Below are 25,517 nucleotides of genomic sequence, written 5' to 3' on the forward strand. Positions count from 1 at the left end.
AACACCTTATTACAAATACACACCACAAATCATACTCGACACACCTGACTACAAACTTTACTGGGACAGAACAATATTAACAGACAAGACCGTTCATCACAACAGACCAGATATAACACTACACGACAAACAAAACCGAACAGTCTACCTCATAGATATCGCCATACCCAACACACACAATCTCACAAGCACCCATACAAGTAAAGTTACTAAGTATACCGATCTCACAATAGAAATAAAAACGCAGTGGAAAGTAAACTCAGTCAAAACCGTACCCATAATTATTTCGACTACTGGTATAATACCGAAAACATTACATACGTCCCTCAAAACACTTGACATTCACCCTCTCACTTACATCACCTTACAAAAAGCAGTCATCCTCAACACATGTCGCATCGTCCGTAAATTTTTGTCAATTAATGATTAAACTTCCTCATCACCTGAAGTTGCTTGGCCACAAGCCCGCAACTTTAGTGGACCCCGCAAGGGAGAAAAGAAAATTAAAAAAAACATATAATAATAATAATAATAATAATAATAAAAATAAAACACTTTATTGCTCACAAATACAAAAAATTACACAAAACACAAGCTCAAATTAAAACAGTTATTTAAATATGTGGGCAAAGGCGGTCTTATCGCTAAAAGCGATTTCTTCCAGACAACCTTTGTGTTAACTGGAGAACCTTAATGTAAGCGGAAGTACAGTTATTTGTTTCAGAAATAGCGATTATATTATATTTTAGTTTTAGAATTTAGTTGGAACGGTGTTCTTGCATTGCTTTCGAATTTCGAAAGCCTGCCTATGACTGGCAAATAATTACTCGTTTTTATTAATTGAAGGCACAACTGTAAATAATTGTCGTCGGTTAATTTGCTTCTTAATTTACTTTTAATCTAATTCATAGATGAAAATGTTTGCTCACATGAATATGTAGACCGGTTATAGATATAAGAGCAAAATGTGCTATTTTTTTGGTCGTTTCATATGTTGCAGGAATGCTATTCCATGTATCAAACAGGATTTGCTCTATTTTAGGTAAATTATCGCAGGTTGATGGAAAATTTTCTTATTGTTTAGGTGTTTTATTTAAGCTAAAGTGGTACAGTTAGGCAGTGAGTGAGTGTAAGAAAACTTTTCTTAGAAGAACCATATTAATCCTATGGAAGAGCCGCGGTCTGCCGACCCCTGCCCTACCCTATTCCCTTCCCTACCCTCCCCTATTCCCTTCCCTTCCCATCCCTACCCTCCCCTATTACCCCATTCCCTCTTAAAAGGACGGCAACGCACCTGCGGCTCTTCTGATGCTGCTAGTGTCCATGGGCGACGGAAGTTGCTTTCCATCAGGTGACCCGCTTACTCGTTTGCCCCCTTATTTCATAAAAAAAATACCCACCCTAATAGTATTATCAATTTATCACTTAGTTTTGTTACACCCTATATTTCTTAGTAAATGGAAAGGTAAGTTAAAATGTTACGTTAAATAAACTTTATGGATGATTAAATAATACATATTGTATGAAATCAATTTATAATTCTCTAATATTTAAATTTTTAGGTGCAAGAAGCTATATAAACCCTCATTGTAAACTAAGCTACGTGTTTATCTTTTAATTAGATGATGATGTAAGAATCATTGTAACTGCTGGAGGCATTACCGAATCACTGACGAAAATGAGATGTGATTTTAATAATTAATGTCATCCTTTTGATTAAAAATTCAAGTTCACAGTTATTTTGCCTCGAGTTACCTTCCTTGTACTATTGTCTTAGAGGTCCAGTTACAGGTAGAATAAGTGTGAACGGCGTATACAACGATCACCCGTGAGAACGTGTGACGTCAGAGGCGGGGGCGGCGCGCGCACCCCGAGCCCAGCCGTCGTATCTGTTGAACGCGGGCCGCGCGCGCTCCGCCCGCCTACCGAGTACCGAGTACCGCGCGTACTACGCGGCCGGTAAACATAGTGTGATAGTGAAATAGGATGCACTGACTTGACAGGTACGTGTGTTGCGGTGATAAGAAAAATCAAGTAAGTGTTAAAAGTTGCGGATAATCGGGCGTATTTTATTTAAATTTTTATACGTGTGTTTTGTGTACGAAAAATCTCGCGATTTTGTGAATTAAAAATAATATTTTTTTAAAATGAGACGAGGAGTTAAAGATACTATTTTGTGACCCGTTAATATAGAGTTCGTGTCACGCTGTGATGGAACAGCGTAAAATTAGCCGAAAATTTCCAAGAGCTAGATTTAATATTGTGTCTAGACTGAACACTAGATTAACTATAAACAGGGTAAGTAAACCTAATTAAATAAGTTTGCTTTGATAAATACAACGAACTCTACAATTATACTAGCTAGTAAAACATGAAATCGGTTGCTTGAACTGCTTGAACACCAATAATATTTTTTCTGAAAAATTGTCGAAGTATTGTCTTTTACATCCAATATTAACAATTATTGTACCTTAGTGCCAAAAATTGCCGTTTATTTAAATTAAAAAATCCATATCCATACTTCCATACTAATATTATAAATGCGAAAGTGTGTCTGTATATCTGTCTGTCTGTCTGTCTGTCTGTTACCTCTTCAAGTTCAAACCGCTGAACCGATTTTGCTGAAATTTGGCATGGAGATACTTTGAGTCCCGGGAAAGGACATAGGATACTTTTTATCCCGAAAAAAGGTACGGTTCCCGCGCGATATACGAGTTTTGGCGCAACGGAGTTGCGGGCGTCTTCTAGTGAGTTAATAATATCAATAGATCAGTACATGCAAATAATTTAATATTATAATATTATTCTCGAGATTTCTAGCATTTAGCTTCATTAATTTTCATTAAGCTAAGCTGAATCGCGAGAAATTATTAATTACAATATTTACTGTGTAGGTATAAGCTGTAAGTATTATACCGTTCTAAGACTAAGAATTTCTGAGACTTTACTAGAGAATAATATGTTTATTCTGTAATTTACATAATATATTCGTGTGAAATTGTTTTGTTTCACTTTTTTTTTGCATTTAATTTATAATACTTATAAAAATGTTACATATTATTATTCTTTCCAAGAATTTGCCTACTACTATCATAATAATATTATTATGTTATTAATAAACCATCACTGATGATGTTTTTTTCTTTGTTTTTCAGACTTATAAGCTTGAATTCACGTGTACAAAATATTATTATGTTTATTGCAAATAATCCACATACCTTGAGCAGTGAGAGAGTACGCTGTGAATTTTCTATATTTTCAATCACCTTACCAAAAAAATTGCTGTGGAAACGCTATCAATGTTTTGTCCTTATTCATCAAGCTTCTTTTCCAAAATCCTAGACAAAGACAAAACATAGTAATTCACTTTTATTACGAAGGGTCTAATGTTTAATTCATCCAGCCCCATACGGTTACCAGTGACCGAGACTCAATAGAAATTCTATTGTGTCTCGTTTTTCCACGATCGACGGGATCGTAGTATGTAGTGTCAGCTACAAAATATCTCTTATTTATATAAAATTCTCGTGTCATCAAATTTTATATATATATTAAGTGGTCTGAGAATCGGCTACAGGTGGCTATTTTTTATATTGATAAGTGCATTTGTTAAACAAATAATAGTAAATTATTACAACTCGAGGCTGGCGACCATTGTTTGTGCGACGGCATAGCGATGGACTGCCATGGTGACTAGGGATTGCAAAAAACGGATTTTAAAAAAAATCCGGATTTTCGGATTTTGACAAGCTAAAATCCGTATTATCCGGATAATCCGGATTTTATGAAATTTTTCTAATATTTTTGATTAAAAGCTTTAAATGCGAGTTATTTCCTTGTTATTTCTTTATTAAACATTGATTTTAAAAGCGCAATATCAGACTTCTTAAAACAATTAACATTTTTCTTAAGTTAGTGATTTTCATACGGGCGTGATGAAGTAAGAAAATAAAATAACAGTATCTGATAATTAAGACGTTATTAACAAATTAAAAATATCTTGATTTTTAAAAGATATTTGAATAAGTGGAATTCAAGTTAACAATAAAATCCTAAACAATTTCCGGTTTATGGACGACTAAGCCCTTTTTGCTCCTACGGATACAGATAATAAAAATTACCTTAGGCACAATCAATGACCAACAGCACGAGATGTAAGGTCGAGGTGGACGTACTTGGGCCAGTTAGTTTATTTGATAACAGACAAGGAAATACAGAGAAACTAGTCCATGAAGAAGCTGAGGAAGGAAGACAAACCCCTCTCAGGGAACCACAGATTCGTCGACATGTGTATTTTACTCGTCCTAACCAACAGAGCGCAAACTCGGTCATTGACTAATTTACAAAAATCCAAATTGGGGCCTGCCTAAGAGCAATGAATCGCAGTAAGTTGGAAGTAAGTCTTCTCGACAAAACAAAAAATCCATCCAAACAAGAATCTCAGACGTAGGAGTCAAGACGGCGGCTAAAGTAGCTTTGGGCTGGTCGTGTTATCCACATGCATCTAGGCTGGATATCGACAGAGTGGGTATCTAGCCTAGGCCTAGGAAAATATAGCTCGATGCCCTGGAGGCATTTTTTCCCTCTGAAGGCAGGTTGCTGTACTCTGTAGCCCTGAAATCACCAAGACTCCTAATCCTCATAAATTGAACGATGCGATTGGAATTGGTGCCACCAATTTCCTCTATAGTAGAGAAGGTGAGTTTGAGCTGCCTGAGCTGCAGCAGCTACAGCTGCTGAGTAAAATAGTATTGTCAACAAGGTAAAAACAAAACAAGTTAAAAGGTGTCTCGGCCCTTTTCCTAGAATCTGCAAGTCGTAATGCTAGATATACTAGTTATTATGTGAACGTAAAGATTTTTATTCTTTTCTTTAAGTTTAAGATTATTAAGATTTTTATTTTTATTCTTATCTATAAGTTTAAATAGTTAGTTTTGTAAAAGCCAGGAATTAGTGCTTTAGAATGTTCAAGGCCAGGAGTCTAATTACATTGCTCTTTTCTTGCACATGCCTCGAGCACTTGCTTTGTAGTAATGGGAGATGTTTCAAAGACCGCTACTGGACCGTACATGAGATTCTCAGCTCTAAGCCTAAAGACGTTAATGTGACCCGGGGCCCATACTAGTCGAAGTTGTTGTTCTCTTCCAGCATGTTTTACGTATCACCATAATCTGGAACCAATTTGGACGAAATTTCTGCTGCAGTGCTAAGTGCAGTTTGACTGTCAGAGAAGATAAGTATATTTTTATTAAATATCATCTCTTGGCTCTCTTGTGAGCAACCGATTATTGCAAAAACCTCAGACTAGCACACGGTTGCAAACTCTCCCTTGGAGCTATATCAGCAGTGAACCTGGAGCGAGATAAGTGGAATATCCTGGGGGAACCTTTGCCCAGCATAAATTTGACCCAATAGGCTTATTGTACAGAATAAAAAAAACTTAAAATAATTTTTTAAACTTTAAATCAACATTTTAATATTTTATAAACCCTTTTCCTTTATTATATTAGACAAACTTACAAATCAGAAGATTTTATAGAAAACCATTTTATTCAATACTAGGATATTGTCAATCCTAAAAGAATAATTATTGTACATTTATCATGATTGCAGTCATATTATTAAATAGTAAAATGTATGGTAAAATAAACGGTAGGTCATAAGATATTAAAAAAATACGTTCTTTATAAGATTTACAAATGTTGATACACAATTTACAACCGCCAAATAACTAAACAATGCAATGTTAGACATACGAAGTACTGAGATAGGTACCTATTGAGCGCGCAAATTTGTGATTGTGACTTTAAACAAATGTGAATTTGTATGTCAGATGCTACACAATACATCTAAACTAATTTTATACTACGTAAAAGCTTATTTTTCATAATTTTACCAACTATTCGAAAAAACCGAAAATCCGGATTTTCAAAACTAAAAATCCGGAGTTTCCGTAGGCCCGAAAAATCCGGATTATCCGGATTTTTCGGATTTCGAAGTATCCGGATTGCAATCCCTAATGGTGACTGTATACTTATTTAGTCACTTCAATAAAACAATATGGGCGAAATATTTTATAACATAGAAAAACAAAGTTTGCCGGGGAGGCTAGTGTAAAAATGTTGACCAATTCTTAGATTCATCCGACAAACGGGCAAAATTTCATCAAAAATTGACCAACCGTTTCCGAGGTGTTAAAAAGCACCCCGTCAAAACAATTATTAAGTATGTTTGTATGGCATTATATTCTTAATAGTTTTTTATGTGACGATGCGACGCGCGACGTAGCTTTCAATATACAGATGTAGGCGTTCCGCGCTACACTAGCGTAACGTAACAAAATGCATAGGTAGTACTCATAGCAGTTATCCTCACAGGCTACAGCACGTAAAAAAATCGGCCAAGTGCGAGTCGGACTCGCGCACGAAGGGTTCCGTACCGTTATAGAGCAAAAATAGGACAAAAATTGTGTTCTTTTGTTTTGGAGCCCCCCTTAATTTTTTATTTTATTTTAATATTATTATTAAATATATAAGTAGACATATAACAATGGACTTTATGAAAAATTCATGTACCTACCTTTTGCCATTATTGATATAGAGCAAAAAAGACCGTAAAAATCATGTTTATTGTATGAGAGCTATAATATTAATTTTATTTTGTTTTTAGTATTTGTTGTTATAACGGCAACAGATATACACAATCTGTGAAAATTTCAAAAGTCTGGCTATAGCGGTTCTTGAGATACAGCCTGGAGACAGACAGACGGACAGACAGACGGACATACAGACGGACAGACTACGAAGTCTTAGTAATAGGGTCCCGTTTTTACCCTTTGAGTACGGACCCCTAAAAACATGCCACATTAAATTAAACAGTCAATCCCCATTTTAATATACAAATCCTTACATAATGTATACTGTCGTATACATTATGTAGAGGTAGTATACGGCTTGTATTAGGGGCCGAAGATTAATTCGGGTCCGTGATCCATTGGATTTGGCGTTTGATATTACTTTCGGAATCCATTTTTCTCCCCGCGTGATGATCCGGTGTAAAATCTACTCGTCGGTGTCGATTGATCAATAAGAGCCCCCAACGCGTGCTCTACGGTTTTTAATTCGCGCACTTTCAAGATTCTTTTGTTTTAGCGCCATTAGGGGTATATTTGGGTCAGTTATAGCTGACGCCGTTTTATACGTGGGAGAGCCATGCTTCGGCACGAATGGGCCGGCTCGACCGGATAAATACCACGTTCTCACAGAAAACCGGCGTGAAACAGCGCTTGCGCTGTGTTTCGCCGAGTGAGTGAGTTTACCGGAGGCCCAATCCCCTAACCCCTACCCTATTCCCTTCCCTACCCTCAACTATTCCCTTCCCTACCCTCCCCTATTACCCTATTCCCTCTTAAAAGGCCGGCAACGCACTTGCAGCTCTTCTGATGCTGCGAGTGTCCATGGGCGACGGAAGTTGCTTTCCATCAGGTGACCCGTTTGCTCGTTTGCCCCCTTATTTCATAAAAAAAAAACGCCCCTAGCAGATATAGTAAGTCCATAATCTATACAATACCAATAATATTACAAAATATGCGAAAGGGTGCTTGTCTGTCTCTGACTTTTTTACGCTTGTAAATAAAAGCTAGGATAGTTTTTGCTGATGAATGTACGTTTTTTGCAGAATGAGCGAAGTTATAGGCATTATATTTCAGTCTCGACTAAATTATATCGCAAATGGCAATGCAAATTTCACCTAAAGGTAAGCCTATATATAAATTAACTAGCTGTCTCGGCAAACATTGGCAAAACAATGTTATAAAATATTTCGCCCATATTATTTTATTGAAGAGCCTAAATAAGTATGGCACCATGGCGACGTCCAATGCTATCCCGTCGCACAAACAATGGTCGCCGTCAGTCTCGAGTTGTAATAATTTGCTAATATTTATTCAACAAATGCACTTATCAATATAAAAAGTAGCCCGTAGCCGATTTTCAGACGTCTACTATAATATGCATTTAATATAAAATTTGGTAAAAATCAGTAAAGCCGTTTCGCTGGAGTACGGTAACTAACATTGTGACACGAGAATTTTATATATATAAGAGATAATTTTAATGCGAAAATAATCACTGAAAGAATAAATTATAAAGTAATTAATAACAGACGGACGGTTTCGCATTTAAATGGAATAAAAACACCGAATACAAATGCGAAAATGCATTCAGCTGTTCACATACAAAAACGATAAATAAATATGCATTTGCAAAAAACCTTTCAGTTTCAATTGAGAACAAAAAGAGCGTAAAATGTCGCAGTCTGTCGCGCGTCAATAATATTTTAGTTTCATATCACATTTATTCTTTTTTAGGGTTCCGTGCCCAAAGGGTAAAAACGGGACCCTACTACTAAGACTCCGATGTCTGTCCGTCTGTCTGTCTGTCTGTGTGTCTCCAGGCTGTAACTGAAGAACCGCTATAGTTAGACTTCTGAAAATTTCACAGATTGTGTAATATCTGTTGCCGCTATAACAAAAAATACTAAAAACAAAATAAATTAAATATTAAAGGGGGGCTCCCGCCTCCCATACAACAAACGTGATCTTTTTGCTATTTTTTTATCGATATCAATAACGGCAATACATTGGCACTTGAGATATTCACGAAATACTCAAGTTTTATTTGTACTTTAATTATCCATACTAATATTATAAATGTGAAAGTGTGCCTGTCTGTCTGTTACCTTTTCACGCTCAAACCGCTGAACCGGGATACTTTGAGTCCCGGGAAAGGACATAGGATACTTTTTAACCTGGTAAAATGTACGGTTCCCACGCGATAAACGAATTTTCAGCCTATTTATGCTCTATTGTGGTATCGAACCCTTCATGCGCGAGTCCAACTCGCACTTGACCGATTTTTTATTTGATTTTTTTATCGATATTTTTATATGATAGGCTTTTAAAATTATAATTTTAGAATGAGATTGATCGTAAAGTTTTAATTTGAAAAACATGTAAACAAAATATTATGATAAAAATGTATAGGCACTTTAAATTATTTTGTAGTAAACACGACGTGTTGGGTTAGAAAAACGATAATACCTCTGGTTTATTATCTACTTATTAAATATTATCTTACCTTATATAGTAGAATATAACAACATTTTTCTCGCTATTTCGCTGCGGCGATAATTTTCGTGGCGCAGAATGCGTGATATTTTCTGGATCAAAATCTTTGTCCTTTCCTGGGACTCAAAGTATCCTCACCAAAATTCTTTCAGAATGTTACATATTATATTATACACGGACAACTTTCTAATCTTATATCTTTTAACGAGCAATTCTTGTATATAAGTATATACTAACTAATTGACCGAGCTTTGCTCGGTATTAGATAAAACACTAATAAAATGACATTTCCTAAAAATTATTCCTAGCTAAGTAGATCGATTTATCTCCCCGAAACCCCCTATATACTAAATTTCATGAAAATATCGTTGGAGCCGATTCCGAGATTTCAATTATATATTATATACAAGAATTGCTCGTTTAAGGATATAAGATATAATTGGAAAATGTTATTTTATTCGTGTTTTATCGAATACCGAGCAAAGCACGGTCAAATAGCTAGTATTGTATAACTACAGTACCTATGTATACCAATTAGTTATTTTTTTAACTTATCCAATATCGATATTCTATACTCCAAAATGTTAATCTTATCGGCGTGTTGACCTTCACAAAACTAATTCGAAGACAGACCGAAGTTGTGATAGAACGAGGATGCGATGTCCGCTCAATCAGCACTATTGTGCTCCACTCAGAACTTCTGTCCTCAATTTCGTATTGAAATAGTTATTTCAAAACTAACCACTTAATGTTAGTGGACTTAACTTCGGCGAAATTCCGAATTTATTTAAGGACTTCCTACTTAGTTACTTTATGCCGCAGTTTTGCCATAAAATTGACATTTGCATTGACATTTATACGTGGGAGAGCCATGCTTCGGCACGAATGGGCCGCCTCTAACGGAGAAATACCTCGTTCTCACAGAAAACCGGCGTGAAACAGCGCTTGCGCTGTGTTTCACCGAGTGAGTGAGGTTACCGGAGGCCCAATCCCCTACCCTATTCCCTTCCCTACCCTCCCCTATTCCCTTTTCTTTCCTACCCTCCCCTATTCCCTTTTCTTTCCTACCCTCCCCTATTACCCTATTCCCTCTTAAAAGGCTGGCAGCGCACCTGTAGCTCTTCTGATGCTGCGAGTGTCTATGGGCGACGGAAGTTGCTTTCCATCAGGTGACCCATTTGCTCGTTTGCCCCCTCATTTCATTTAAAAAAAAAATTGCCACTGTAAAATTTAAAAAAAAATTCTCATAATATGACAAGTGCACATATTGTGCGCAGATCGTTTGTTTATTGATCTACGTCTATTATTGAGAAGTTAAATTCTACCATTCTCTCTCCCATCTTTTTACCGCACAGCGAAAATTATTCTGCCGGTACCTACTCCCTAAATACAACCCGTTGTTTTTTTATGGTCAAAGATATATCTATTTTATAAAAGGACATCACATTGTTCACTAAAACTTAACAAAACAAAAATTATAGTAATTTTTTGTTTGATACTGTTAAATATTTGCGAAAAAACAGATACTCGTGTGTGATTTCTATCGCTATTGTTTTTGTGTGCGAATAAAAAACTTATCGGCGTGATTTATTGAGGCACAAACGACACAATTAGGTTGAAGGCGTATTAACTTCGCTTTTGTTTACTCGGCACACGAAGAGATATAAAAGATGAGGCGACAAATACGTTTTATGCAAGCTGCGAGGCATTCGACAATAAACGTTTTTCCTTCATAACGGTTATTGAATTATTTGTTGGTTCAGGCCTCGTTTCCACTAAGCAACAATTCACGCGCAACATGCTGGACAACAAGTTGCCCAACATGTTGAAAGTCAGCGCGGGACTTTTGATGAACAACGTTGTCTGTCTACGCATCTACTTTACGTCGGTCGTCGTCAACATGTCGCCAGAGGAACTTGTGTTGATTTTAGTGGCAGTGGTTATAATTTTTTTATAGTATCTGTGAGCAGTATCCCATAGACGTTCATAGTTTTGGTACAGTTCGCTTAATTTGAGCACTTGTTCGTTAGACCACACTACGGACATTGTTGCGCGCGTCTCCACTTGACGACAATTGATGCAATTCTCTTTAAACAAACAACAAGTCGCGCGTCATGTTGCGCGTCAGCTGGCAACATCGCGCGCTGTTGTGCAGCGTTGCCGTACATATTGAGCGTCACGTGTCGCGCGCTAAATGTTGCCTAGTGGAGACGCGGCTTCATTTCAATTTTGTTTTAAACATCGGTACTTTATAGGGATAGGAATCGTAATTCATACTCCCACACTTACTAGTATTATAACCCATCAATCACCAAGCGGCAGTCGGCTATCGCATTTAAATGTATTTGAAAATATTGTGTCTGTGATACCCACGTTGGAGGTGGTAAATACGAAAGTGTGTTTATCTGTCCGTCTGTTACCTCTTCATGCCCAAACCACTGCACAAATTTTGCTGAAATTTGGTATGGGAATACTTTCAATCCCGGGAAAGGACATAAGATACTTTATATCACAGAAAAATGTACGGTTTCTGCGCGATAAACGAATTTTGGCGCCACGAAGTTGCGACTTGCGGGCGTCATCTAGTATATTTTAAAGCATGTAATGTATTCAATACTTTGTTTCATCAATACTCTACCACGCCCGGTCGAAATTCGGCCTTTAATTTAATTATCTTCTTCTTTTGGCTCCCCGTTTAAGGTATTGACTATTTCAGATTTAATAAAGAAAAAATAACAATCCATTTTTAATTTGACAATAGACTTCAACCATAAACAAAAGAGTATAATTCGTATGTATAGGCTTGTTGGTAAAAACGGGACCCTATAACGGGACTTTGATGTTTGTCTGTCTGTCTGTCTCCAGGCTGTATCTCAAGAACGGTGATAGCTAGAGAGTTGAAATTTTTACGGATTATGTATTTTATAAAAACAAAATGAATAAAATATTTAAAGGGGGTTTCCCATACAACAAACTAGATTTTTTTGGCATTTTTTGCTCTCTATATCAAATATCAATAATGGCTACACGTAGGCACTTGAAATATTCACAAAAGACTTAATGGTATTAGTACTTTATTAATTGATGATAAAATTAAATATTTAAGGGAGGCTCCCATATAAAAATACATTTTTTTGCCTAATTTTGCTCATAAATCGTACGGAAACCTCCGTGCCCGACTTCGACTTCGTCTCTCCACTTCGACTCCGACGAGTCCGACTCGCACTTGACCAATCATTTACTTTTTGGGTACGGAACCCTAAAATGATTGCTTATAAATTATGCAAGGACTATAATTATTGTAGTAGAATGTGCGGATATCGCAAAGCTGATAGTAGTTTCTGTTATATTTGTCAAAAATGTAGGTCACTCTCGCGAAAAAAAATTCGAACTTTCAGAGTATATATTATAATGAAGAAGGCGCTACTCATATCTATAATATAATAATATAATAATAATATTTATTTATTGCATATAAATGTGGTACAAAAAGGGATAACTAGGGGATACCACGTAAAAGAAAGGCGCCTGGAGGTGTAACCCAGCGTTAGTGCGAGAAAGGGACTTAAATATTGATTACTGAAAAAAAACATAAGAATCAAAGTTCGAGGAAATTTAATAATAATGATTTTGTACTTAATTTTTTCTTTTGATGTCATACAGGCGAAATTATACTTTGACTTGTTTTTTGCAATTACTTCCGTAAAAATGTATAAGAATCAAACTTACAGAGAATTAAATTTGCAACAATCTTATAATTTTTGTAAAAAAATGAAAAATATAGATGTGGTCAAAAATAGGCACCTTCAAACCAATATGGCGGCTAACGCCCCGTCGGATTTGGTTGAGAATTTGAGATATTTATGACCTTTTCTAAACACTAGCGCAAAAAATAACTTTCTATAATTATTAATTTCAGAAAAGATCTAACGCGACTGTAGTAATACTGTGATGAACGCTATAATCTTAGCGGCTCCTATAACTAGACTAGCAATTTTATTGCGCCATATCACATTGCGTAATATTATTGACCGTCTAGGGTTGATATTGAATATATCGCGCGCCTTCAATCTAATAATTTTCAAATAAACTGTTCAATAAAATTGAAGGGTGATATTGCACAATACAATTGATCGTCTAAGGGCCGGCTTATGCAACAAATCATTAAAGTTTCATGAAAAAGAATAAATAAAAGCCAAATGTTATCCCGTAGTTATATTGTTTTATTTTATAATCTTGGTTGACATTTAAATTTGGAAAAATATTTGAAAAATTGGAAAAATATATTGGAAATTTTTCTTTTTTTCTTTTCTTTTCTTTCGGAAATTTTTCCATTATCCATCTGTAGTGGTAACCAACATTTTTCGTAAAGTGTGAGTAAAGTTAGAACCGTCGAAACATCTACACCTACTCACTTAAAGCTCAGTCTGTGCTATTTTATTATAGGTCGTGAAAAATACGCTACAAAGTGCCACTATTCCATTCCAGTCACAGTTATTTCTACACCATTCTCGCACATTTTTAGAGCGTCGCGTAATCATTAATTGGGGAGTCGTAACGTCAACAGATACACTTCCTCCATACTTCAAAAAGACGATAGGAAAGTTCAATCAGTTGATATTCTGTAATTCATCAAAGTAGCTCCGAGAATCTGTGACGTCACATCCGGCGCGAATGAAGGGAGATCGGAATTAAGGCTGGCGCAGACGAGCGACCGATACCATAATCTAAATGACGAGGCACAGCATTGCATACAAATGAATATTATTTAGGGGACTCACCATTAATAACACTGAAATCCGAATGAATGAATCCGTAAAGAACTTTATTGACACATTTAACACATACAATCGGATAGGAGCGCGAGCCTCGACTGCCCAAGGAATGCAAGCGTAACATAATATCCATTATACATAATATATGTAGTGTGTACAGACTGTACACCTACAATATTCCTCCCCTTATACAAAAAAAAATACAACACACAAAAAGAATCATGAAATAAACTTATTCTGTAAACTGTACCTACACTTGATAAGTAAGGTGACATTATGACGTGTTAACAACAACAATATCGTATTACATAATACTAGCTATTTGACCGAGCTTTGGTCGGTATTTTCTAAGAATGATTCCGAGGTAGATCGATTTATCGCCCCGAAACCCCCTATATACTAAATTTCATGAAAATCGTTGGAGCCGATTCCGATATATATATATATATATACAAGAATTGCTCGTTTAAAGATATAAGATATGTAGTGTGTACAGACTGTACACCTACAATTATAAAAAGGTTTATTGTGCCTTAATTCGCTGTATCAAAAATAATTTTAGCCTTTAAATTAAATTTTTTTTTTTCAAAAGACCCGACCGCCGAATAACAAGACGCGACCGCTGCCGAGCTCAAAAACTGTCTACGTGACATTTTATAGAATGTACAAAAGAAATTCTCTACAAAGCCGGCAGCCGAATACAGTACGACCTACGAATAATAAAAACTAAGGAAGAGTAACTCCGTCAAAAAAAGTGCACCAAAAGGCTACAAAATGTGACCCGAATACATGCATATATTTATGCGTGTGTTCGGAACACATTTTTCGTGTATATATACTCGAGTGACATTCAACCAGGTTGACATGACAATTTTGTCAAACTCATTTTACAATTTGTTTACATAGGTTTGTTTAACACTCTGATACTGGCAACTCACAAAGGAGCCATTAATAAAAAAGAAGAAGGTTTGTTTACTTACTTTTTACGTAGCTTTTTACAATATTTTTGTTGTTAAAATGCCTAAATGCCCTGTGAAATGGTGTAGAAGTCATACAGATACGACTTTTAATACAGGAATAACCTTTCAACTGTAAGGCAGTTCCATGTACAAGTCTACCATAAACTAAAAAAATAAATACCTGATTTTGGTATTAAAAATACTTAATTATAGTCACAACATTATGGCACTATTAAGATTTTATAGAAGCAACAATTTCTAAGCATTACTTTTCTAGCAAAGCTGCCATTTATGAGATGATGTGAGCTCGGCTGAGTGTGGTTTTGTGTGATGAAGTTCTGACTTAGTTTTCACGTTATGTATTTTAAATTGTTGTCATATTTTGTTACACACTGATTGTTCAAACAATTAAATACCGATATAGCTTTTGAGATTCGAGAAAATTCATTTTTATAAAGATATAATAGGCTTGTAAGTTCACAGTGTCGAGTTGTAGTGTCTGTCACATAAAAATCATTACTTTTGTCTATAACTACAGTAAAATTACTTTTACATCAACAAAATTAGAAACTTTCCTACGTGACGGCGTTACTCAAATGATAGTGGCATTAAAATTTGTCATCTTTTTTATAACATCTAAACTCTAAAAAATATTTTTGTAGTGTCGGTCACATTATAGAGTCGATCACGCCCAAAAGTAGCGTTTTGTTTGTTATTTTTGCTGATAGATGGCGAAAACAGCTATAGAAAGCAGAGAGGGAGAAGCAGAAAGCTAAATTATTATTTTAAGAACCTGCCAGACCACCTCAATGTCAAAATAAAATCCTAAATTTTGCGATGTCTGGAAATGGGAAGCAATTGTCACAAAAATCTCCACGGATATGAGATTATTACAGATATCGCAAGAAAATAAGATAAAATTATTGATTTTTAAACTTTATTGCACGTAAGATGCAGAACTGGAAACTTTCTAAAGTAATAGCGACCGAAACTCCATAGTGTCTGGTCGTTCTTACCTCTATAGGACTCATATAATGGAAAATTTTTAGCTTAAAAAATGACGAAAGTCTGCCTATCGCTGCCTCTTGGGTTATTATGTTAATAGTTTTTGAGAAGATTTCGTGTTGAGTTATTTTTTTGACTAATTATTAGTGATTTCGTTTTTGTGACGTTTAAGTTCAAAAAAAGCATTTTAATGAATTAACTAATTACTGATTAGCTTTTATATACTTTTAGAGTTCGTACTGTACGTGCTGAGATACATAAATTTTAAAGTTTAATGTAAAACTACCGACTTTTACCTGTACAAAGTCAGTGTAGTGTCGGTCACGTTTTGGGCTGTAGTGTCGGTCACAATTTCTTTTGCTAATAATTACTTTTTTAAATAACTTACAGGTAATCATTTTATAATAGTTTGTTTCATGCACTTTCGATAAAAATACAAATTAGAGTTATCTAGCACACAGAGAGGAGGATTATTGGTGTTTGCAAACACTCTCGGAAACGACTTCCTTTTGCATGTAGTGTCGGTCACGTTTGTGTGTGACTAAATAAATGCTATTTGAAAACAACAGTGTAGGTATACCATTTTTTCTACATAAGTTAACTTGTTTTATCTGCTACAAAGCCATCTTAAAATTGATACTAACAACATGATAGTAACCATAATATATGACAAAATAAAACGCAAGTTGTATCAAATGTAGAGTCAGTCACATATGGAATTGCCCTGTAAGTGAATTGTTTAAAATTATGCTTAAATTTCTTGTATTTTTGTCGACCCAAAAAAGATGGTTTATTTAAGTTGGATGCTGGGGTATTTGCATAAAATTAAGCTAGTCTCTTTGTGTTTGTCTTATTAAATTTACATGTTATTCTAAAAGTGCAATAATCAAAAAATTATAATATAATCACAAATTTTTTACAAAGTCGCCATGGACAGTGTTATGCAAGATGTAACAATTTAATCATAAATGAAATTTTAGGGTCTGGCTGACATTATACTAAATGCGTTATAAGATGATATGGGTACCTATTCTCATATTTCTTGCTACGGATTTTTTTTACAACAAAACAAAAAAAAACATAATGTAATTTATATTTTTTTATGAAATAAGGGGCGAACGAGCAAACGGGTCACCTGATGGAAAGCAACTTCCATCGCCCATGGACACTCGCAGCATCAGAAGAGCTGCAGATGCGTTGCCGGCCTTTTAAGAGGGAATAAGGTAATAGGGGAGGGTAGGGATGGGAAGGGAAGGGAATAGGGGAGGGTAGGGAAGGGATTAGGGTTGGGGATTGGTCCTCCTGTAAACTCACTCACTCGGCGAAACACAGCGCAAGCGCTGTTTCACGCCGGTTTTCTGTGAGAACGTGGTATTTCTCCGGTCGAGCCGGCCCATTCGTGCCGAAGCATGGCTCTCCCACGTATTTTTTAGTTTAGTAAGTAACATTATTATACTCTTGAATTATCCTCCTGAATTATCATGCTGCATGATGAAAAATGAGCGTTCATCATGCAGCATGTAATTCACGTAAATGAATGGTCATGCTGAATTACCGTGTACGGGGTACTTTAGTTTTTATTATTCGTAGAGTACGACCAATTCGTTGTCTTTGGATTAAAAGCAAAAAGTTCTATATGCAACTACATGCATGCAGTAAGTAGGTACGGTGAAGGAAAACATCGCGAAGAAACCCGCACATATTATAATATGATGGGACCATAAAGTTAATAAGATATTATACTTAATAATAACTTTATGGATGGGACCCACCATGACCATTGACCAACTAGGTGTAACGAGTCAAATACTGGATGTGCTTGGGCAACCATAAGTACATTTAAAATCTTGTCCCCAGGCACTACAGAATTAAAAAAGTGCTGAGTGGTTATTTCGGTCGGATAATCTAATATAAAAAATAAGTCGGGTTTATCCTTCCTGACGCTATAACTCCAGAACGCACGAACCGATTTCCACGGTTTTGCATTCGTTGGAAAGGTCTCGGGCTCCGTGAGGCTTATAGAAAAAATAATTCAGAAAAAACTTCAAGAGAAAAGCAGGAAAACTGGGAAAACAGGCAAAATCGTTGTTTTGCCTGTTTTCCCACTTTCCTTGCTTTTGCCTTTTGCCTTATCGGGACGGCTAGTACTGTATATAAACCATCCACAGCGGATGCAAAAGGCCAGAGTTTTATTCATGATATTATTATATTATAACCCGTTGCTTTTTATCCATCGTCTGTCATTTCCATCTTTGCCGCAGCAAGCAGCATCTTGCATCGTCGCTGACTCGCTGCATGGTTTTTATGGTTTAAAAGGTAACTAGAACTTGTATTTTACAGGGTGTAACAAAAATAAGTGATAATACTTTAGGGTGTGTACGTGTTCCTTGTAGAGAGTTAACTGTAAAGGAGCAGCTCTGAAAAACGAAAAAATTTTTTCACTTTTGTATGGGCAAGGGCCCGAGCGTCACGAGTTTCCCCATACAAAAGTGAAAAAAATTTTTGGTCTTTCAGCGCTGCTACTTTCACAGTGAACTCTCTACAAGGAACACGTACACACCCTAAAGTATTATCACTTATTTTTGTTACACCCTGTATAGGTACAAAATATGATCACTAATAACCGCAGCTTTAATATCTACCTTAACTAATTATTTTTAGGGTTCGTTATCCTCTCTGGGGTAAAAACGGGACCATTCTATTACTTAGACTTCGATGTATGTCCATCTGTCCGGCTCCAGGCACTATCTTAAGAACGGCGATGGCTAGACTTTGCTCAAAAATGGTACGAAACGCTGAAGTTCAACTCGCGCTTGGCCGATTTTTAGTATATTTTATGTAAAACATTTTTGTCTCAGGATTAGTATAGTCGAGTCTTTGTGTCGTGCCTTGTTCTCGGACAACAATAATTTTATTATAGACTAGACTAGTGCATTATTTAATAGCCTCTTATGCTCGATTAGTCTGGTCAATGTTCTTCTGAGAACTTCAGTTCCCACGAACTAACCTAGCTAAAACAGTTTTGTTTGTGTTTTTAGTTATTTTAATTTGTTATCTTCGAACACTTCTGTTATAATGAGATAATTTTAAATAATATTCTTTTTTGACTTAGGTTTGTTACTAGAGTTTCTTATTGTTTATGTCAATCTATCTAATATATAAAATTCTCGTGTCACAGTTTTCGTTGCCATACTCCTCCGAAACGGCTTGACCGATTTTCATGAAATTTTGTGAGCATATTAAGTAGGTCTGAGAATCGGCCAACATCTATTTTTCATACCAAAAATTATTTATATGGCAAAACAACGTTTGCCGGGACAGCTAGTATAATTATATAAACTAAAAGGTGTTTGTTTTCTTTTTTTAGGTTTATCTTAGTTATTTAATATCTATACTAATATTAAAAACGCGTAAGTGTGTCTATCCATCTATCTGTCTGTCTGTCTGTTACACCGCTGAACCGATTTTGATTTTTGGTATGCAAATACTCTGAGTCCCGGGAAAGAACATAGAATATTTTTTGTTGCGGAAACATAAACAGTTCCCGCGTCACGTTTGCCACTACGCCAACCAGCCTACTGAGGCCATTTTAAATATATTAAGGCACTCTCACCATGAATTAAAATAGCTGAAAAGGTCATTTTTAAATTAAACCTGGTGGCATGTTAAATTAACGGTCCGTCAGTAAGACCGAGCTCTACAAAAGGACAGCTCCCCTAATACGGATTACAGGACCCCAAATGGATTTAGGGACGCCATATTGTTTTTCCCATTATAATCGAAAACATGCTTTTTGAGGCATATAAAATGTTTAGTTAATGCAAAACGCATGCAATTTTAGCACAAAAAAAACTTTAATGGTGCACAGTTTACTGAGCGCCCTCAACGTGGCCAACGTACGAACGTACCGAACCTTTATGGATCAAAACCAACGATCATGTATATCTAGAGAGTCATATTCGTATGATTACCCATGCATGATTCGTAATATTGCATTTCTTTCTTAAAGACAACAAGAGCTTTTTAAACAATAATGTCCAAGACTTGTGGACTACGAGTACAAGTGTGTAATATGAAGTTGTTAATTAAAGCAACAGCAGCCTTCACAAGCTAATGGCGAGCCGAACAAGCTAAATTAACTTCAGAAAGAAAAAGAAAAATGGCGCCACCAACTAATTTAAACTTCAAGCTAACAGCTTTAATTGCAGCTACAGTTTATAAGATGTTATCTAAAAATACTGACGCAATTTGAGATAGCATAGTTATAAATAAGTAGATAGTTAACTTTATAGAGATGGAGAACTTTTTAAGGCGAGGATTACAAGAATGCGTATGAAACACTACAGATAAAATGATACAGTCATGATGATTTTGTCAAAACCGGTCGTGTGATACATTTAAAATTGTAATAAAATAAATAATAAAAGTGGAATAAGTGCATAAAAAGTGTATGTGAAACATGAATTTCCACCAAGAAGTTACAGTACATTCAATATCATTTATACTACAAAATACAGCTGATATAGCCAAAAATGCTGGTAGGTGGCACAATACGTGTAGTATTGATATAATGATATCTCAGATTTTTGACGTGTGATGGCGGTCGTAGGCCATGAAACAATTGCTCATTTTCCAATTCCAATTGAAAATCACATCGGTATATCAAACCTATCGACGAACATAGGTCACCAAACGTGGCACTTCAAGAGGACGCTCTTACGGTCGGCTGGAGCACAAAAATGTAAGGAATCAAATTGACCCTTCCAGTCAGGCGTGATTTTTTTGATTCCGCGTCTACGAATCAAACATTTGTTACATGGCGTAAAAGTTGTTTTTTATCTAAAGACGAAGAAAAACTAAATGCTAACGTTAACGTTTTTATTTCACTTGAAGAATTTTCAGCGTGTTCCAGTCTTTTTTCACTTCAATAGCTATTTTTAACAACACTTATTATTGTTAAATGACTATATTACTATATTATTCTTAGTATCATAGACTAAGAAAAATATATTTTCTCTATGGTAGAATTAAAAGAAGGGCCTAACAACAATAACAATTATCAAGTTAACAGGTAGTCCTAACAGGAGTTTTATTAAATATTTTATTTTAGAATTTTTCGACGTGATTTATATCATTGGAGATTAAAACGATCGGATTTGTTATTGAATTTAACAGACACGAATATTTTAAACTAAACATTGTCAGCTGCGTATTCATTTTATTTTCTGATAAATACGTGAACATCATGAACGGCCGTTATATAAATAGGCCGTTATGAAATCACATTTTTCATGAATCGAATTTTCATTTCTCATAATTTAATTCATATTTTTCACTAATTAATAGCCATCTATAGTAGCATCTATACTAATATTATAAATGCGAAAGTGTGTCTGTCTGTCTGTTACCTCATTACGCTCAAACCGCTGAACCGATTTTGCTGAAATTTGGTATGGAGCTACTTTGAGTCCCGAGAAAGGACATAGGATACTTTTATCCCGAAAAAGGTACGGTTCCCGCGCGATAAACGAGTTTTTGTGCAACGGAGTTATATGCATTTCTATCTAGTTTGTCATAATTGTGAAACTAAGCACGAAGTTAAGCTACACAATGTAAGCGCTTGAAGCTGGTAAACTATGTACTGTTTCAACTTTTTCAAGGACTCTCCCCGCTAAGCGACTGTTAAAGTATCGGAAAAGCGTGAATGTTCTACCGTAATGTGAATTCGTTCCTTTTTTGTAATCTGGCTAAACATTAGGCCCACTTTATTGTCTATCTACGTAATGCATTTTTTATTATACTGACATGGATTTGCGAACTAGAAATAAACCTTGAGAGGCCTGCAAACTTGAAGTATTTTTTAGGGTTCCGTGCCCAAAGGGCAAAAACGGGCCCTTATTACTAAGACTTCGCTGTCTGTCCGTCCATTTGTTCGTCTATCCGTCTCCGCTCGTCTGTCCGTCTGTCTAATGCCTGGGCCCCACCTGCGTAGTGCTTTGTGCTCATAACGATACCATTGGACGATCTGCGAGTATCGTCCAATGGTATCGTCTCATAGCACGAATATTCGTAGGATATACGCATGTGCGGCTGCCGCATGAGAGACATGTTGGTATATAACGGTACGGAACCCTTCGTTCTAATTAGTTTTTCGCACGAGAACAATACTTAGTACTTTCGCAATAAAAAACTATCGTATTTAAAATAAAATCCCAAGACTCAAAGTATCTAATATAATTACTTTATTATATTATCTTAATCAACCAATCAATCAACTGAACCTAGTATAGTTTGTGAAGCGGAAACAGACAAGTATACTTTTTTTGATGATTACTTTTTCAATTACAATAATTTTGGACTAACCAAGCGACGCTGTATGATTGCTAATTTAGCTTAGGTTAATGAACATTGTCTAGCCGATCCAGCTTAAAGTAATTAGGGTCATGTACCTGCAGTGTAATCTGCAAGCGACTCTCGCTAAAGCTCGTAATTCGGGGTTCTAGTTAAATAATAATTAATTCTCATTAAATTAGGTATAATCTTGTAAATTTCGTTAGGATTGTAATAAATTAAATTACAATTTTTCCACACTTCTTTTTCTAATCAGACTAATTGTCTGTACTTGAACTCTATTTCAGGAACACAATATACATATAACTATACTCTATAGTTTATAATATGTGTCAGCAGCGCTGAAAGAGATTTTTTTGTGAATTATATGGGCAAGCGCTTCAGCGTCATAAACTTGCCCATACAAAAGTAAAAAAAAATCTTTCAGCGCTGAAATACTTACGACAGAGAACTTAAATTTTCCGGTCGCTCAGTATGGAGTCAGCTAAAAGCGACCATTACTGGACTAGACCATCTATAAGATATTTGCAACTGGGCTCCCACACATAACTGCGAATTCGCATCGCATCGCAATGTCATTTTTATTAAGAGTTTTGTTGCAGATATTTGCGATGCGATGCGAATTCGCAGTTATGTGTGGGGGCCCAAAGGACGCATATAAATATATTATGCGTCCGTACGCGCGTAGCTAGCATGTAAATGATAGCGCATGCAACCGCTCCGCTATTTAAATAAATCGTTTCATAGTTACGAGTACATACTATGTTGCTTGTGATCTCGCGATGTAGTGGCCAAACCGCTTGTTCGCGCGGACACAATAAAATTCCAGCCTAGGTGACTGTGAAACAGGCACAGTCTTTTAATAATAATAATCCTATCAAAATCACATTTTCATATTATGTAAACTCTGGCATTAACCGCAAACAGCGGCATAATAGAGTTAACGCGGCCACCGGTCGCCCGCGTGACAACACCTGCCGCTATCAATTATTTAACATGCGGGTACACGACCGAAACGTCAATCTACATTAAAACGGCGTAATTACAAACGTCGGGTCGATTAGCGAATGCCGAGAGCCTTCGACGTGTTTGCATTGAATTCCAAAACAAATTATACAGAGTGAAACATTTCAAGTTTTACGTTCACATACGCTAAAGAAACATTGGACAATGAACGTTTTCCAAATGGTGTGTATTCTAAGGTTTTAAATTGTTTTTCTGTGTTAGGTAAAAATCAATATAAAAAAATAAGGCCTTTGTGGTTAATTATACAGTATTTTCCCAGCAAATGTAACTACTATACAAATACTGTACTGCCTGGACGACTCTAAAATGTCCATAAGTACGATTGTTCAAGCACGTACAACGTTCTGGCAATACAGGCTTTGGCAATGAACTGGTCAATACGTCTGGGACTTAAACCATGTGCTAGTTTCCTCACGAACGTCATGTACCGTAGGGGTATTCACCATATTCTTCTCGAGTGTAAACCACTCTTATGCCACCGACACTCTGAACATGAGCTTTGTTACTTTTTGAAATGACCAAAAAGACGTGGGTGAAACCGTAAAAAATAGGATTTTTTATTGTATGTATACAGTGGCACATTGTAGAAACGTCACGGACACATTAATCTTGCTCATAATAATATTGTCCGCTTCTTCGGAACGTGCACGTCAGTAGTGACATATTTTAAAAGAAGTTTTAGGGGCATGTGTCAAAAAATAAACAACAAGAGTTTGTTTATTTTGTTAATATTAAAGCAAATAAAATATATATAGAACAATAATTAATGGTATTTGGGTTATATTTAGTTAAAAACTACTTGTGGTGAATATAATCATAAAAAACTGGTTTTGAGAGTGTAAAACACCCAATAAGTTTCAAGGCCCAATCTATGCTAAAAGGAAATAAATTGGTGTTAGCAGGACATGTAAGGGATGTAGAATAGCTAAGAACTAATGGCAAAGTTTATTTAATACGAGCCACTATAATTCGCCGAACACCGGTGACTTTAGCACCCTATAAAACAAGTTCAAACAATGATATTCTATGTTACTAACGTAACAGAAACTCATTGAGTTCAAACGTAAGTACTCAACCAACCAAAAAACGTAACTAAGCATTTGGATAAAGCAAGTCTAAACATTTTTATTCATTCTTACAGATAGATAATAATGATCGGCCATCGGGTTGTTGCTGGAGTAAAATGCAGCTGCGTTTATAACCAGCTGCTGCTTTAATCAGTAACAAAAATACGAGCAATACTTTATACTTGAAAAAAATAAATGTAATGTTTTTAAAAATCTTGTTTTTATTTATTTTTTACAACATTAATACTCTTGAAGAAAATCGGAGTCTATAAATTTACTAAAACACTGCAAACATTATTCATGTTTCTGAGTTAGGTACACTTTCAATCAATGAGTTTCTAAAATAGTAACATAGAATACAATTGCTTTCAATCACTTCAATATGGATTCTTACTCGAGCAATATCATTAGTCCTTTCGGTTTCCTCTTGAGAGTACTCGTTTTGTTTTGCTCAAAATGGGGGCATAATAATTTTAACTTTTTTACTCCTTTCATCTAAAACTTGCTAACTTGAAAAACCTTTTTCATTTTCCAGCTCCTGAAAGATCAGTTAAACCAGAAGTAGTATCTGGTTTATCGTCATTTGTGAGTCACTATTTCTTCCACCTGATAGGTACTTTGGATTTAAATGAAATATTCTATGAAACTATCACTGCAAGTTTTGTCCAGAGAGAGAGAGACCATGGTGATCCATCATTCATCAACACTAAAATAATAGTTAGGTACTTAATTAATATCTTTCTAAAATGCAACTGAAATAAAATTGACTTAGGTTATATCGAATAACCTAAGACATACATAGACATACTTTTTCATTTTAACAGCAGCTATCCATTTATATCTGACCTAATTTCCTAGTGGATTTAGGAAAGACATTAAATTTGTATACTGACTACCTATTTCTGCTGTTGTTTTTGCAGTCTATGATAAAAAATAATTAAGACCAATTTCAAAAAATTTCAAAACAAGATTGACATGTTTGATTGACTATTAGCTGAGCCCCTTTGGTTGCATATTTTTGCCGCGGCAAGCGTGGCAATCGCTTTCTTTACTCCACTCCACCCACTTCGCACGCTCCGAATAGTCTCTTCCATTTTTTATGTTCCTACCTGTTACACGCGACACCAGCTTATATTTTATACAGTCGATGTAAATACTAAATTACTAACTCATTTAAACAGGCCTTTCCTTGCTAGTTCTAGACTTT

At 35.7% G+C, this 25,517-nt stretch overlaps 1 protein-coding gene across 1 annotated transcript in view; it reads left to right on the forward strand.

Annotated features, from left to right (window-relative positions):
- Nucleotides 1-1,903: 1,903 nt before the first annotated feature.
- LOC121731534 (5-hydroxytryptamine receptor-like) overlaps nt 1,904-25,517 on the forward strand; it is a 100,441-nt gene continuing 76,827 nt past the window's right edge. The window contains exon 1 of the mRNA XM_042121010.1: nt 1,904-2,034. The gene's annotated coding sequence lies outside the window, so the exon portion shown is untranslated. The remainder of the gene's footprint in view (nt 2,035-25,517) is intronic.

Source organism: Aricia agestis, chromosome 11 (genome assembly GCF_905147365.1).
Source record: "Aricia agestis chromosome 11, ilAriAges1.1, whole genome shotgun sequence".
NCBI classification, from domain to species: Eukaryota; Metazoa; Arthropoda; class Insecta; order Lepidoptera; family Lycaenidae; genus Aricia; species Aricia agestis.